Source organism: Myotis brandtii, unplaced genomic scaffold (assembly GCF_000412655.1).
Source record: "Myotis brandtii unplaced genomic scaffold, ASM41265v1 scaffold113, whole genome shotgun sequence".
Classification (NCBI taxonomy): domain Eukaryota; kingdom Metazoa; phylum Chordata; class Mammalia; order Chiroptera; family Vespertilionidae; genus Myotis; species Myotis brandtii.
The window spans coordinates 669409-685145 of NW_005353887.1; the positions used below are offsets into that span (position 1 = coordinate 669409).

A 15737-nucleotide genomic window follows, 5' to 3' on the forward strand; every position below is an offset into this window, starting at 1 on the left:
CTATGCCTATGGTATGGAAGGAGGTTTTAGAATGTTATGAAAACGAAGAGGTTTTCTAACTTCAAGCAGCACTCTATTAAAAACAGGTAAAAGTAGAACTTCTCTCTGCCATTTTACTTACATCCAAAATTTAATATAACTAAGGTGGGTATTGCATTAAAGGAACTAGGTCCAGGGATAAGGGAAATGTACTGAAAGATTTTCATGCCAAATCTATTGCATTCCCAGGTTGAATGAAATCCACACATAGTTCAAAAGCCTATTAATTTTCTAACTCAGCTTCTCACATTACAGGTCATCATTTCACGACAAACTACTTCTCCAGGGGAACAGCAATAATGAAAAGCAAAGGATTACAAATGCAATGAGGCCTCCAAGCTCTGGAAAGTCAGGAAGACCACCTGGTTAGCCCAGAATTCCTCAAGGTGCCCCTACTCCATGCCTTACATCCCAAGACACACCCAAGAACAGAAAAAATAATGCAAATTAAGGGATGATATTGGTGGGAAAATTGCCATAAGGCTGAAACTAAAATTTTTAATTGGTGTAAGACCTGTCAAACTCATAATCCTGGTAAGCCATCCACAATAATCTATTGCATTCCCAGGTTGATGAAATCCACCGCATAGTTCAAAAGCCTATTAATTTTCTAACTCAGCTTCTCACATTACAGGTCATCATTTCACGACAAACTACTTCTCCTCCAAGGTAACAGCAATAATGAAAAGCAAAGGATTGCAAATGCAATGAGGCCTCCAAGCTCTGGAGAGTCAGGAAGACCACCTGTTACCCAGAATCCCTCAAGGTGCCCCTACTCCATGCCTTACATCCCATGACACACCCAAGAACAGAAAAAATAATGCAAATTAAGGGATGATATTGGTGGGAAAATTGCCATAAGGCTGAAACTAAAATTTTTAATTGGTGTAAGACCTGTCAAACTCATAATCCTGGTAAGCCATCCACAATTCAGGGGGAATAACTTTGCCCCTGAAGAAATGATTTAAACATTTGCAAATGGATGCCATTCAATTGCTCTGGTACAAGGTTATCAATATGTACTAGTTACTGTTTGCTCATTTTCTGGATGGGTTGAGACTTTCCCCTATAGAAATACTGATGCCTTTTTTCTTACAACAAATAAACAAACAAAAAAAAACAACAACTAAATACAAGTAAGAAAAATCTTTTAGAACATGTTATCCCAACTTGAGAACCTATTTCACCGGACAAATTGTACAGGCCCTCAATACTTTTCTCCATACCAGGTGACATTGCCATTGTCCAAACCATCTTCAACCATCAGAAAAAAGTTGAAAGAACCAAAGGATGCTTGAACTTGAACTATCAAAGTTTTCAGAATCCACAGAACTCCCTTGGCCTACAAATCTACCGTTAGCCCTATGTACTCTCGGGAGCACACAAAATGGAAATCACAAATTAACTCCTTATGGAATTATCACAGGGATACTCATGTCCCTTCTGGTCAGACCTCATATTGACACTTCTCTCATTTATCCTGAAATGATACAATATTGCAAATCTCTAATGTATTTCACCACTGTCTATTTCCAACAGGTTGAAGAAGCCTTTCCAAACTCAGATTCCATTAACTTTCCTCCTCGAAATCTGAACTTGAGTTGGAAGAGACATAAAAATATAATCTGCCTTTGTACCTTGGGAAGGCACCCTATCAACTGCTCTTCACCACCAACACAGCAGCCAAGCTGCAGGGCCTAGGACCCTGGCTCCACATCTCAAATGAAGAGGGCACGGCCTGATTGCTGGACTTGCACTCCCACCACCAGTCTTTATCTCAAGGAGACTATTTCCACCCATGATGCCAAATCATAATTTCATACTTTAACCCCAAATTTGAAAATCTTCCTTTTTCTCCTTCTTACCTTTACATCGACACTGGCCTGGAAAGGTAGTGCTGTCATCCATACCTCTCCCAGGACGCTGCTAATGCGGATATCCTTTCAGGCTGCAGGATTTACCCTCAAAAACTCTGATCAGTCCATGATGTTAATTACTCCCTGGTCCTCCTGGTGACCAGTTTCTCTTCTATGCCCAATGTCACCATAAGCTATAATCAACTCCCCTTAGAAGTCACTTACAAAGTCCGAGCTTTACAGTCAGAATATCCTGTGCCTTGCTTTAACCTCTCTTGTCATAACAACGAGTTCAGACAGACAGGAATACCTTAAAAACATTCTCCCCAACATGTTCTTATGATTATCTAAATACAAACTGCCCCTGGCCTAGAACTGCATTTTTTTTCCTATAAGCACCTGCTTCTTCAAAGAGCTTAGCACTTTTATTTTAGAATAGAAAATTATCTTCCCAAAGGCTGTGAAACCTAACTGAGCCATGCTCAATTGGGCAAATGAAAAATTCCCAGCCAATGAAACCCATTAAGTTGTACTGTTTGTAATTTCACAAGTATATTTTAAACTTCCTGGCATTCATTATTTTAATAAAACTCTAATCCAGATTCACCTTTTAATATTATAGAAAATGTTAGTAAAATGAAGTGAAAAATATAACACCTTGAATATATGCAGAGACAAATGTCACTAAAGCATATAATGCTAACACTTCTCTTACCATAAAAGTGTATGATATTCTAGGACTTGCCCAAACAGCAAGGACAAACCTCCACTATTTCTCTGTCATTTTAGCTAGAAGAACACAGAGAGGACTGCAAAGAAATATTAAAGCTCAACTAATGAGAATAAGTGGTTCCCCATGACAACTCTGTAGAAACAACAATAATTTGAAAAATACAATTATCTTTTATGATTCGTCACTCTGGGAATATTGTAAATTAAGAAAATCAGTTACAATTAGATCATCTTGGGCATTAAAATATAATGCATGCAATGTATTGTTAAATTGGAATAAAACTTCAACATTGAATATTTACTTTTTTTAAAATACATTTTTATTGATTTGAGAGAGGAAGAGAGAGATAGAGAGAAATAGAAACAGAATAATTGATCAGCTGCTTCCTGCACACCCCCTACTGGGGATTGAGCCCACAAGCCATGCATGTGCCCCTGACTGGAATTGAACCCAGGACCCTTCAGTCCGCAGGCTAATGCTCTTTCCAGTGTGCCAAACCAGCTAGGTCGAATACTTACTTTTTAATAATTACATTTTAGAAGAAAAGTGTCTAACTTTGTTTCCTCAAAAATTTTCAAGTTATTTTATTTTGAATGAAAGTAGTACTTGAAATTAAATACAATATACAAACATAATTTCATATCCTTATTGGCCGTGTTGGGGAGTTTGTTTATTTAAATAATATATTTCTATCCTGGAATTACAAACATTATTATTATAAAGGCACATGTGTTCATTGCAAAATGTGAGAAAAACAGATAAGCAGAAATAAGGATATAAAACGCCATATTCCTAACAAGCAGAGGTGATTCTATCAACTTTTGAGTATTCATTTTCACATTTTATTCCTTAACAAAATGAGACCATACACTGCATTCATTTTGTGTGTGTGTGTTTTTTTTTTTAAGTTACTATACTTGCTGACTTTTTTCCCAGTCAGTAACTTCTATCTTTCCATGTCAATATATTTTCATGTTATCTAATAACTGTCCTTATTCAAATTTCCTTAAATATCCTTTAAATACATGGGATTACTAAAGTGCCCAACCCAAGATTTAGTCCTGTACATGCATTTAAATACCATATAAATCTTGCTTCTAATTAAAAAAAAAAGACAAGAAAAAGAAAAAATAGCCTTCCTTTTCACTGGAAAAATTCTAAGCAAGTCAGAAAATAGAAAAACTGGTACCTGCACAGGGCCCACTTAAACTCAGTAACTAAGAGTTGCCATAATTATCCTTTTATTTGTTTCTCCCTCCCTTCCCCCCCATGCACAATTATATATACAGATTGCACTTGTCATTATGTCTTTTTAGTCTCTTTAATAATAATAAACCCCCAATTTTTTAATGACACTTTCTTTTTTAAAGGTACATGTCAGTGGTCTTAGAATACTGCTCATTTGGGACTTGTCTGATTGTTGACTGTGGTATTGTTTTATGTATCCACCTACCACCTGTGTTTACTGTATACTGAAAGTTAGGACTGTCAGATTGAATTATTTCAGGCTAGATTTTTCTTTTCTTTTTTTTTATTGTCTAAAGTTTTACATATGTCTCCTTTTTCCCCAATTGACCCCCCTGCTCCAGCCATTCCCACCCCAGGCAAGCCCCTACCGCCCCAGTGTCTGTGTCCATTGAGGCTAGATTTTTCTGATTATTGTCTTATACTCTTTCAGTGGGAAGAGATAAATATATATTCTTTAGTAAATTATTATTTCATATTGATAATTTCTATTTGAATATATTACAGATTTTTTCCCTTTTTAATTTTCATACTTTATATTTATTTTCTCTTATCCTGTACTAGTAAAGTTTGATTGAATTATTAGTTGAATTTTACACCATAATTATTAATTGAATATTACATGATATATAAATAGCTTCAAAATTATTATTACAGTAGCAATATAATTTTACTACCGAGTCAAGTTTTAGATTTTTTTTTTTGCAGTTTTCTTTGTCCTTAAATTAGAGCCAACTAAATGTACAACCAGAGAAAGAGTTCCAAATCACTTTTAAAAATGTTTTCCCCCTGTGATTATGATACCAATTTGATGTACAATTAAGTTTATTTCAAATGGATTTTAACCTTTAGTTTTCTTTTTCTCATAAAATGATATTAAAATATATACTCAAGAAATTTCAACTTAATGTCATCTCTTCTGCACTATTCTATACTTCTTTCTTGCTTTCTCTATGGATAAACATTTTTATTATTCTGTTTTTATTCTGTTGTCTGCATATATACAAAATATTATGAAAATGAAAACTACGTAACTGCTTCACACCTTAATTGTTTTACTTACTAATGTAGTCTAGAGATTCCTCTATATCTGAACATTCCCCACCCCCTTTTAGAAAGTTTAAATTTTGTGAATAGGAGCCGTTATCAAACAGCCCGGACATTTGTGGTGTTTTTCACTTTTAGCTGTTACAAATAATGCCCATTAAGGAAAATCTTTATGGAGAGGCTGTTATTTTGTATGAATGTGCATGTTCAGCATAGATTTGTGGAGACAGCATTACTGGGTGGAGGGGAAAAAACCATACAATTTTGTCAGATTTTTCAAAACTCCCTTTTAAAGGGAATTGTGCTATATGATAATGCTGTTCTTTCAAAGAAAAAAAAAGTAAAAAATGTTTAAATGTTTGAATAATATGCAGTCATTTAACTATGAAATTAAAATGTTATTAATATATAGTATAATATTCATTATATATGAAATGCCAAAAATATATGTAGATACATATATGTTTATGTACATCCTATATAATAAAAGCCTAATATGCTAAGTGTCTGGTGGTCCTGTGCTCCATTCAACCAATCAAAGCGTAATATGCTAATGATATGCTAAGGCCGCTCAACCACTCACTATGATGTGCACTGACCACCAGGGGACAGACAGTCTACTGGTCAACTAGCCACTATGATGTGCACTGGCCACCAGAGGCATAGAGTCTACAGGTCGACTAGTCGCTATGATGTGCACTGACCACCAGGGGGCAGACGCTCCAACCGTAGGTTAGCTTGAGCGAGATGGGCTGGACATATCCGCGGTCCCTCCCCAGCTGGCCAACCTCCCACATCCCTCCCTGGTCCCGATGGTGCACTGGTGGGGTCCCTCGGCCTGGCCTGCACCCTCTCACAATCCAGGACCCCTTAGGAGATGTCAGGGATCTGGTTTCAGCCCGAGGGCAGAATGACTGGTCTTTATGACATGCACTGACCACAAGGGGGGAGACAACGCAGGAGCTACCCCCTGGTAGTCAGTGCGTTCCCACAGGGGGAGCGCTGCTCAACCAGAAGCTGGGCTCACGGCTGGCAAGCACATCGGCAGTGGTGGGGTGCCGGCCTAACCTGTCAGTCGGACATCCCCTGAGGGCTCCCGGACTGCAAGAGGGTGCACGCCAGGCTGAGGGACCCCCCCCTCCCCAAGTGCACTAAGTTCGTGCACTGAGCCTCTAGTGCAGCGGTTCTCAACCTGTGGGTCATGACCCCTTTGGCGGTCGAATGACCCTTTCACAGGGGTCTCCTAAGACCATCCTGCATATTAGATATTTACATAACGATTCATACAGTTATGAAGTAGCAACGAAAATAATTTTATGGTTGGGTCACAACATGAGGAACTGTATTTAAAGGGCCAGAAGGTTGAGAACCACTGCTCTAGTGTAATATAGTTATAGATAATGATTCAGTGTTTATGTTTAACATACTAAAAAAAATCAAGATGGATGAAAAACTTTAAAAGAGTAGAAAATAACACATATATTCACAACAGGCAAATATGTATATTTGTATAATTTTTGTTAAATTCATTTTAGTTTCACATTGCTAAAAGCCTAAGAGTGAGTGATTACACATGTTCCCTCAAAGAAAAAAAGTTAATCCTTTCACATTCAACTAGGATTTGTAACAACTTTCCCATAAATTAAAAAATAAAAAGACTTTTAAACAACATTTTTGGAACAATATTAAGTGTTTCTTAAAATTTGAAAAGCTAAGAAAATACTATATTTCCAGTTCATTAGTTTTTTTGTAGGCTTAAGAAAAAACATACAACTCATCAATTATTATGTTTTACTTTTGCAATGCAAGAAAATAATAAACCTGTTTAGAATACTTTTCTTTCTGAAAATTACTCTCTATTATACCTTAAACAAATTTCCTTTAATTTGTTGGATTAAATCTAAATCTATAAATTCATTTATAAGCACTGTTGTAATATAGCCCTCGAATCACACAAGGACGCCTCAAGAAGTCGAATTAAAGAGTCACATTTATTGCAATCCGGGACTACGAGGGGGCATTTCGCTCTCCCAAATCTCGCAGTACCCTCCCCAGCCCCAACACCAGATTTATATAGGCAAAGATCACAAAGGTATTGATTACATCCCAGGGTTTGGAATGAGGAACCTGGTTTGCAAAAAGCAGTTACAGAAGCGAGATTGAGCCGATTAATTATCTACAAAGATTAATTATAGTTTTGGGTTTTCGTACCACTGAATTGACAGAAACACATTATCTAGAGCCCTCGGGTCTTGGACCACTGAGCTGACAGGGACACATTATCTGGAACCCTCGGGTCTTGGGATAATTGTGCTGTCCTGGTTCCCAGGTACAGAAGAATGTGCTTTCTAAAACCAGTATGACCACAACCAATGGGGTATTCACATTACAATCAATAAGGCATTCAATCGAACGGGATGATTTATATAATTCAGAAAATCAAAATAACTTTTCTATTGTTAAACAAAGCAAATAAGTACAGTTTCTACCTGAGATGATTGCTACCATACTTCAGCACAAAACCCTTAAAATAATGACACATCTAAAGTAATTCTGATATATAAGTAATTCTTAATATTTATGTATTTGATCTGCAATTTATACTCTCTTTAGAGTAATTCAGCTTTAATAACTTCAAGTATTAATTATCATTTTAATAATGGAGGGCCACATAGTATCATTTCCTGTTTACAAGGTCAATGCGACCTGTGGTTCTCTTTTAGAAACGTTCTGAAATGCAACATTCCATCACCTGTTTGGTCTTAGGGTTGCTGAAGGAGGAAACTATAAGGCCGAAAATGGTAAAGAATTAGAAATTTAGTAGATCACCTAGAAACCAGATGAGCTGAGCCCCCAAATGGTGCCAGCTCTAAGGGATGGGAAGTCAGAGTTTTAAAGGACTCTGTGCGGGCTTTTTTGGCGGAGAATTCTCCTAGCAGATCCTGGGCAAATCCAGAGGGCAAAGATACTGGTCTTAGCAAATGGAACGTGGTCTAAGTGAAAGGGCATGTCAGTTATGAAGGACAGGGGAGGGGATATCAATTCGATTATTTGATCAGACCTAATATATGGTATGAAGCCAAACATTTATAAAACTTTTTTTCCCCTTTAGCTCTTCACATTCACTTATTAAAAAACACTTTATCTCTTCATTTTGAAATACTTGTTAGAGAACAAATGGTATCACTTGTCCCCATGATGACCAAACCTAGATTTAATACCTTGCCTAATTGCCATTTCAACCTCCCAGAAACATAATCTTTATCAACCAGTTTGGAATTTCCTGGTCAATACCAATGAGTTAATCTGCCATGGGGCCTTCTCCATGCCCTTTAGAAAAAAGAAGCAATCTGCATGATAAGATCCCTTGTTGTTCCCTTTCTTCCAAAAGATGGTGCCCTGATCTAAAAGTAATAATTTAAAAACCCTTCCATATGTACTACCCCTTGAACTGCCTTTCTATTTGTTAGATAGAATGATACAAGATTCATGAATTGCTTAATAAAGCCAATTAGATCTTCAAATTTACTTGATTGAATTTGTTTATCAACACACTAATAATCGAATATTTTAATGTCTTCCCCCTCCTAAAATCATTAACCGTTCTTTTACTGGCAGAAGATATATGCTGGTGAAGAGGAACAGAATTTGCCACCCTAACATATGCCTCTTTGACATGTAAATTATCTGGAGATGGCTATTTTTAAGAAACTGCAGGTAAAGGATAAGCTCTAACAAGTAAAAGTTACCTTCTGTAGGAGACATTTACATTTATAAGGGAAAACTCTATTTTTAAGGGTGTCTCCCTTTTAGTACCAGAAAGAGTAGGATGACTAATGTCTAAAAACTCTAGGCACCCACTTAAATCTGCATTACAACCATAACCTTGTTTACCATGTGGTTCCTGGTAACCTCCCATACTGGTGTCCTCTCTTCCCCCACAGCATCTTTCTTTTGTCTTTAGTTGGAGATGCTATTTAAGATGGTGGATTGGGTCATTTGGGGAGTTACTCAGTTTTCCTGAGTATTTCCCATGTGTATACATGTTACTAAATTTCTGTTTTTCTCCCATTAATGTTAATCTGTCTCTTATTATAGGGGGAGGGAGGATCTCAGTCAAGAACCTAGAAGGTAGAGATAAAGTTATTTTTCTTTCCCTACATAATTTAAACTATATAAAATATTTTGTATTTGTTCTTTTATTGTTTCATTTTAATGAACATTTTTATAATCATAACAGCTTTTATAGTCAATACCTAGCTTTGCTTTCCTCCCCATAAAGATTTTAAACACAAATTCTCTTAACAAAAGAATTATCAGCTACTTAATTGTTTGTAGTCCAAGCTGAATTAAAGACTTGGAGACATTCCAAGGAATGATCTGGCTCCTAGATAAAGATTCAGGATTTTACAAAGGAGCGTTCAGTGCAATACTGTAAAAGCAACTAAATGTACATGCTTATGTTTTAAAATTACAGGTTGTATATGCTGATCTGCATTGAATGCTTTGTTCTAAAAGGCACACAGAGTCATTTCAAAATGTGTTAGATACAACAACATAATATAAAATAAAATGTAGGATAGCAATATGCACGTCTGTAGTTTTTGTTGTAAATACAGTAAAATAATACATAATAATTTGTTATAGATTTTTAGTATCATAGTAGTAACATTACAGCCTTTTAGTTAATGCCTTTATTTTCACCAAGTAATTATTGAATGCTGTCTATGTCTGTTTGCTGGCACACCTCTGATAAACGAGATGCACTAACATACAATGAAGTCTAATGTGGATGAAAAGGGACCACATCTTAAGCCTGACGAGCTCAGGTGAGGCCTGCATGGTGGCCTTCCAAACTCAGAGACCTAAAGTAACCACACAGAATGGTCTGAAATGAAAACTTTCTAACTAAAAGCAGTTCATGGCCTGCAGTTATGTCCTAGGTGAGTATTTATCCCCAACAAAGGACATCTTTACCTTAACTGTCGTCTTTTTGCATAGAGGATAACATACCTGATAACATGTTTTTGGAATAACAAAACCTTTTTTGGACCCCTCAATGCACAAACACCTCACCAGACTGGGAGCCCACAAATCCCCTCATTATCATTGCTAACTGTTGACTGTTAACTAATCTGTACCCACCTTCATATGTAAAAGAAGTATGTATCTATCCGTTTACTTTATATCCAGTACCAGATCCACAAATCCCCTCATTATCATTGTTAACTGTTGACTGCTAACTAACCTGTACCCACCTATGTCAAAGAAGTATGTATCTATCCGTTTACTTTATATCCAGTACCAGAGATTTCCCCACTTTGCTTTCTCCAACCTTCCTAATCTACCACCAATGCATTTCATGTCACCTGAAACCCATTTATGCCTCCTCTTTTGATTGTAATGCATAAAATAAGGCGCAAACCTGCCATTTTCCGGAGCATTTTCTCAATCCACTGAGGTTTTGCTTCCCTGCAACTGTCCTCAGTTTGGTTCAAATAAACTCATAAAAATCCTTACAGGTTTGGACATTTCTTACATTGACATTAACTTTACATTTGAAGTATATAAATTTAACTCTAGAAGAAGAGTGGCACACAGAGAGAGAAAGGGGTAGAGAGGGTGCGTGCAAAAAAGAGGAAAAGCAAATGCAATTGACAAAGCTTGGGTGAGTCTCCCCAGCTCTCTTCTCAGTCTCATTCTAGTGTGTGTGCTCCGAGAGGCCTCAGAGGACTATTCCCTCACACGGTCTGTGTTCCCCTGGTGTAAAATCTCTTCATGCACTGGGTCTGAGTGTATCAATTGACAAAGCTTGGGTGAGTCTCCCCAACTCTCTTCTCAGTCTTATTCTAGTGCATGTGCTCTGAGAGTTCTGAGTGGACTATTCCCTCACACGTATGTGTTTTTCTGGTGTAAAATCTCTTCATGCACTGGGTCTGAGTGTAAGGTTTAATGGTACCAAATGCATTGTTTCCCACACGGCACAGCCTCCAAACAAAGCCAACTATTCTTACCCATGGCTGCAGCAAGCAAAGCAATTTGTTCTCACCGACTGAAGGTGTTCATGAAGCACACATCACAAAAGGTTTTCTGACTAACTGTGGTTTTCATCTCACCTCCTCCATGTACCCCACCTCCTCCATGTATCCCACCTCCCATCTCACTCTCTGACCTGCCTAGATCACCTTGTTTAAAATTTCTGATCATAACCCTCACCCAAATCCCTACATTCACAATGACCCCTTCCCTATGCTATTTTTCCTTTCTAAATGCACTTAGCACTTTCTAGCATACTAAATAATTTAATTATGTTTTATATTTATTGTTTGTTATAAGTTTTCCCTCACAAAACGGAAGCTCTATGAGGGCATATTTATTGTTTGATTAAAGGATGTATCTCAAGTACAAAGAACAAGGCCTGGCTTCCAGGGGTCAGTTAGTAATATTTGTTGAATGAATGCATGTAGAGATTTTAACAATGAGGCCCTTAGAACGTCAACACTGGGGGAGCTTCTCCACTGAATGTTAATAAGCACCTGCAGCAAGTGATCATGTTTCCTGTAATTGTTTCTAATCAATGTTCTTGTCTGAACTTGTCCTTACTGTAATATTAAAACCTGTAGTCCAAAAGAAAACTTGAAATATATCTTTCGGTTTGTAAGCCTGATTTTTTAATTTATAAAAATAAAGAGGAACATGTGAGATAAATAAATATAAATAAAGCATGTGGGGGCCACACTCATCTACTAAATGCTGGGCATGTTGATGCCTGATTAGACGAATTAAATTAAAGGAGATGGTAGGAACAAATGGATCCCAGGTAGAAACTATAGTTTATTAGCAGGAAGATGAGAGCTTAATTGAGAGTTATTCAATTCTCAGAATTAGGCTTAAGCCATAAGGCTGACAAAATACATTAGCATAACAAAAATAGCGTTGTCCAATAGCTAATAAAACAATTACAGTAAAAAATAATAATTTTATTACTTACATGATAAACTATTTTCATATTAGCTAGAACTCCCTGCACACTACTAACTGTGCCAGGAGCTCTCCAAAATTAAATCTAAGAAAATAGTATAGATTGAGACTACATAGAAAGCATTGAGCAGTTTTTCAAAATGTGTATTCATAATTTTTTTCCCTAGCATATAGGCAGAAAACTACACTTATAAAGCAAATCTCACTTTTTGGAAAATGTGCTAAAATATTTGAAAAACACAGTGTTTTGAGAACACATTTCCAAATTGATGTATGCTTCATTCATATATGGCTGAGACAAAATATGTGTGATGTCACAATTCAGTCCATTTTAAATAAGCAAATTAAAACCACTAATGGTATTTAGACAGCAGTGATAAATTACATTTGATGATATATCCAATAACTTCAAAACTCAAAGAAAATATAAATAATTGAAAGTTCAAAACTACTAAAAACACTTATTAAATATAAGAGCAAAACATTCATGAATGAAAAGAAGAACCCTTTTAAAATGTTAGTACTTTTGCCTAAAAGAGCAGCTTAGAAACCCTGTGACTGTTCCACGTTCAGGCACTAATTGAAAAGAACATGTGCACTTAGTCAATTAGCCACATTTAAAAAGGCAATCTTCTTAGAACATCAAAAGAAAGTTGAGAAAACAAAGCTACCCACAAATATGTCAAGTTAATAAAAGTACCTGTATTTTCTCAGTGTCAGAATATAAAATCTTCACTGAGGATTGTGGATATTCATTCTCAGTTATTTTAACCAAAATGTTATTTGCAGTAGTTCAAACTATGTTTACAGACAGCTTATATGCTATGTTGAAGCATCTATTTATTTAGTTGATACAATCAGAAGAATCTTCCCCACCTCTTAATGTAATCTTATCATCGGCAGCATTGCTAACTTGACTACATCTATTCATCTTCTACCCTGTTTTAATAACACAAGTGACACCTAAGAAATTATTCTTTGATCTTTCAATAAACTAAGCCTGTGCAGACAGAGGAAGGTGAAAGAGGTTAAATTGGCATTGATTATTTAAGACACATTCATCATTTATTTAACAATCTCCTTCATCACAAGAACTACTGTGTTTACAGGCTTTGCTGAGGCACTCTGGATTTACTTTTCAATAATTTGTGCCATGTGCATTTCAAATTATAGCACATTGTACACTAACATTAGTTTTAAATCTCCTGATGAATCTGGTACAGGATAGAGTAGTTTATTGTACAAATCTTTAAACTTATTCACTGTAGTGAATTTTTAGAAATTTCTTTTAATAGTTTTCACTATAATTAAGGTCTAATGGGGATTCTATTTCCTATCTTAAGCAAAATGTGTAACAACAGCTATCTTCCCAAGGGAATTATATTAATGCATACTTGTAATCTCTTATAGTCTGACAATCTTATCACTAAAACATGATTTATAATGATCCATAAAGAAAAATTTGTGGCTAGTGTTTGGCAGCTTTAGGAAGGAAGAAGGGAGTATAAGAATCATCAATAACATGCAAGATATTTACAAGATTTTTCATTATTTTTTCTAACAAATAGTATAGCAAATTATAAAGAAGTATATTCTATGTGGGTATCTATATATATAAAAGCCTAAGCGACCTTTTGACTGGCCGACAGGTAGCTATGATGTGCACTGTCCACCAGGAGGCAGACGCTCAACGCAGGCGCTAGCAAGCTGTGGTGATTTGTCAGCTGTGGTTCTTGGGTGACGCACCCAGAACCAGAGAGGAGGGAGCCCGATTCCGGGGTTCATCACCCAAGAACTGTCCCCTCGAAATCTGGGAACCCTTAGGGGATGTCAGAGAGCCAGTTTTGGCCCAATCCCCGTAGGCCAGACCGAGGGACCCCACCGGTGCATGAATCCATGCACTGGGCCTCTATTATATATATTTGTGAAAAATTATGTCAAACTACATTTCTTGAGAAAAAATGCAAACAAAATATTATAAATTAAAAGATTAATTATTCTTATTGAATATAAAATGTGAAAATTATTTATAAACAAATATTGAAAAGTATAGAAGATATGTCCTAGTTGTGGAAAAATTACACTACTGATGAATCATATATTCCAAATAGTCACACAAGAAACACTTTTAAAATGCTTTACTTATTTCTAATTTATTTAAAATTCTTCCTCCCCAGGCAGAATGCTCTGAAGTTCATTACAACAGTTACCTCTCGTTACTGGCATCGAGATCTATATTAATATGTTTGGTAATTAATTTTCTAATTCTGATGATTATATCCTAGAATATGTTATCAAGAATTGTTTACATGAAGTCTTTAAAAAAGATTATTAGTCTATGTTAACAACTACCAAAATAATAACAGACGCTTGTACACGGGAATCCTTTAGGGACTCACTACCAAGAAATCATTATTCTTTAAATAACCCAATCCAGTCAAATACATTAAGTTCTCACTGTCAGATATGAAAAAAGATAGGAACAATGAGGTTTTGACAATGAGGACTTAATAATAAGGATTAACTATGTCCGTGACTTTAATTTTATTTACATGGTTAGAGAACTAAATAGCTCTGATATAAAGAAAATATATGTGGAAACAACAAAATTATGAGGCAAAGATGGGCAAATACATAAGCTGCTGCTAGTAGCTTCAGCTTAGTTAGCACTCCACCTCCCCTCTCCCCCATGCAATTCATCTTTTAGCAGCTCTTTCTCACAAGCAGTCCTAAGTGTTACAGATCTCTTACATCCTATATTTTTATTCAGGCATTTAGACACTTAAAATTCAATCTCCCAAATACAATTTCCTTATATTGGGTAAAACGGACTATTTGTCCAAATTCAAAGGTATTTCACTTTTTTTAAGAACACATTACTTTTCATAAAAGACTAGATTTTACCACTACCATGTGGTAGTGAACAAGTGACTTCACTTTTCGAAACTCAGTTAACTTATTTGAAAATTCAGGGCTTTGAAACAGGGTTATAAGTTAACTTGTCCCTGTGTTGTGTGCTTTTGTTACATTGGGATAAGATTTTATGGGAACTCTGGATTCATTAGTTATTGGATAACTCTCTGGCTTGAAGATTTAAAAATATATAGGCTATTATTTGTAAAAATACATACTGGGTTTATATCCTAGGTACAGATATGCAAATACTGTGTATTTAAAACTTTTAAAGAGGAAAAAAAAACTCCTCCAAAAAGATTAATATTGAAATATGTATGGAAATTCCTCTTTAAACGTAATAAAATAATTTTTCTTAAAATATGAAGCATTAACATCATTGAAATAATACATAACACTGGTATTTAAGAAGTATTATAGTCACAATACTGAAATCTAGAAGATTTGGGTTTCTCAAAAACATATTAAAATAAATGTAAGAAAAGTTCAAAATAAAAGCATAGCTTCTAGTGTTTTTATTTTAAATTAAAAAATACTGCATGTAACTATTGAAGACCAAGTTTCACTGGAATTAAAAACTTTGGTTTATTTCCTAATATAGACAAATAGCTTTATATTAAGTGTGTTAATATACTTTGCAAAGCAACACAAAAGTAATATCCATATTTATGTTGTTTAATATAATGAGGACATGCAAATAAACATACATTGTATCATTACATACCTTCATAAAACAACTTAAAATTATCTTTATTTATACTTGTCATAAAGTGCTAATAATTCTGTAATAAATGTTTTTAACTAGAAGAGAGAGTTCTCACAAATGTTACCTACAGATAAAGATAAATCCTCTGTTTTTTCATCAAAATGAAGTTTAAAGTCATAAACTTAGACAAAACGAAAATTTCATAGCTGCACGTAAG

The 15737-nt window shown here is 35.5% G+C and overlaps 1 protein-coding gene across 1 annotated transcript in view; it reads right to left on the reverse strand.

Annotated features, from left to right (window-relative positions):
* The window catches only part of LOC102256539 (serine-rich coiled-coil domain-containing protein 1-like), a 972873-nt gene that overhangs the window by 535576 nt on the left and 421560 nt on the right, over nucleotides 1-15737 (reverse strand). The gene's annotated exons all lie outside the window — the stretch shown is intronic.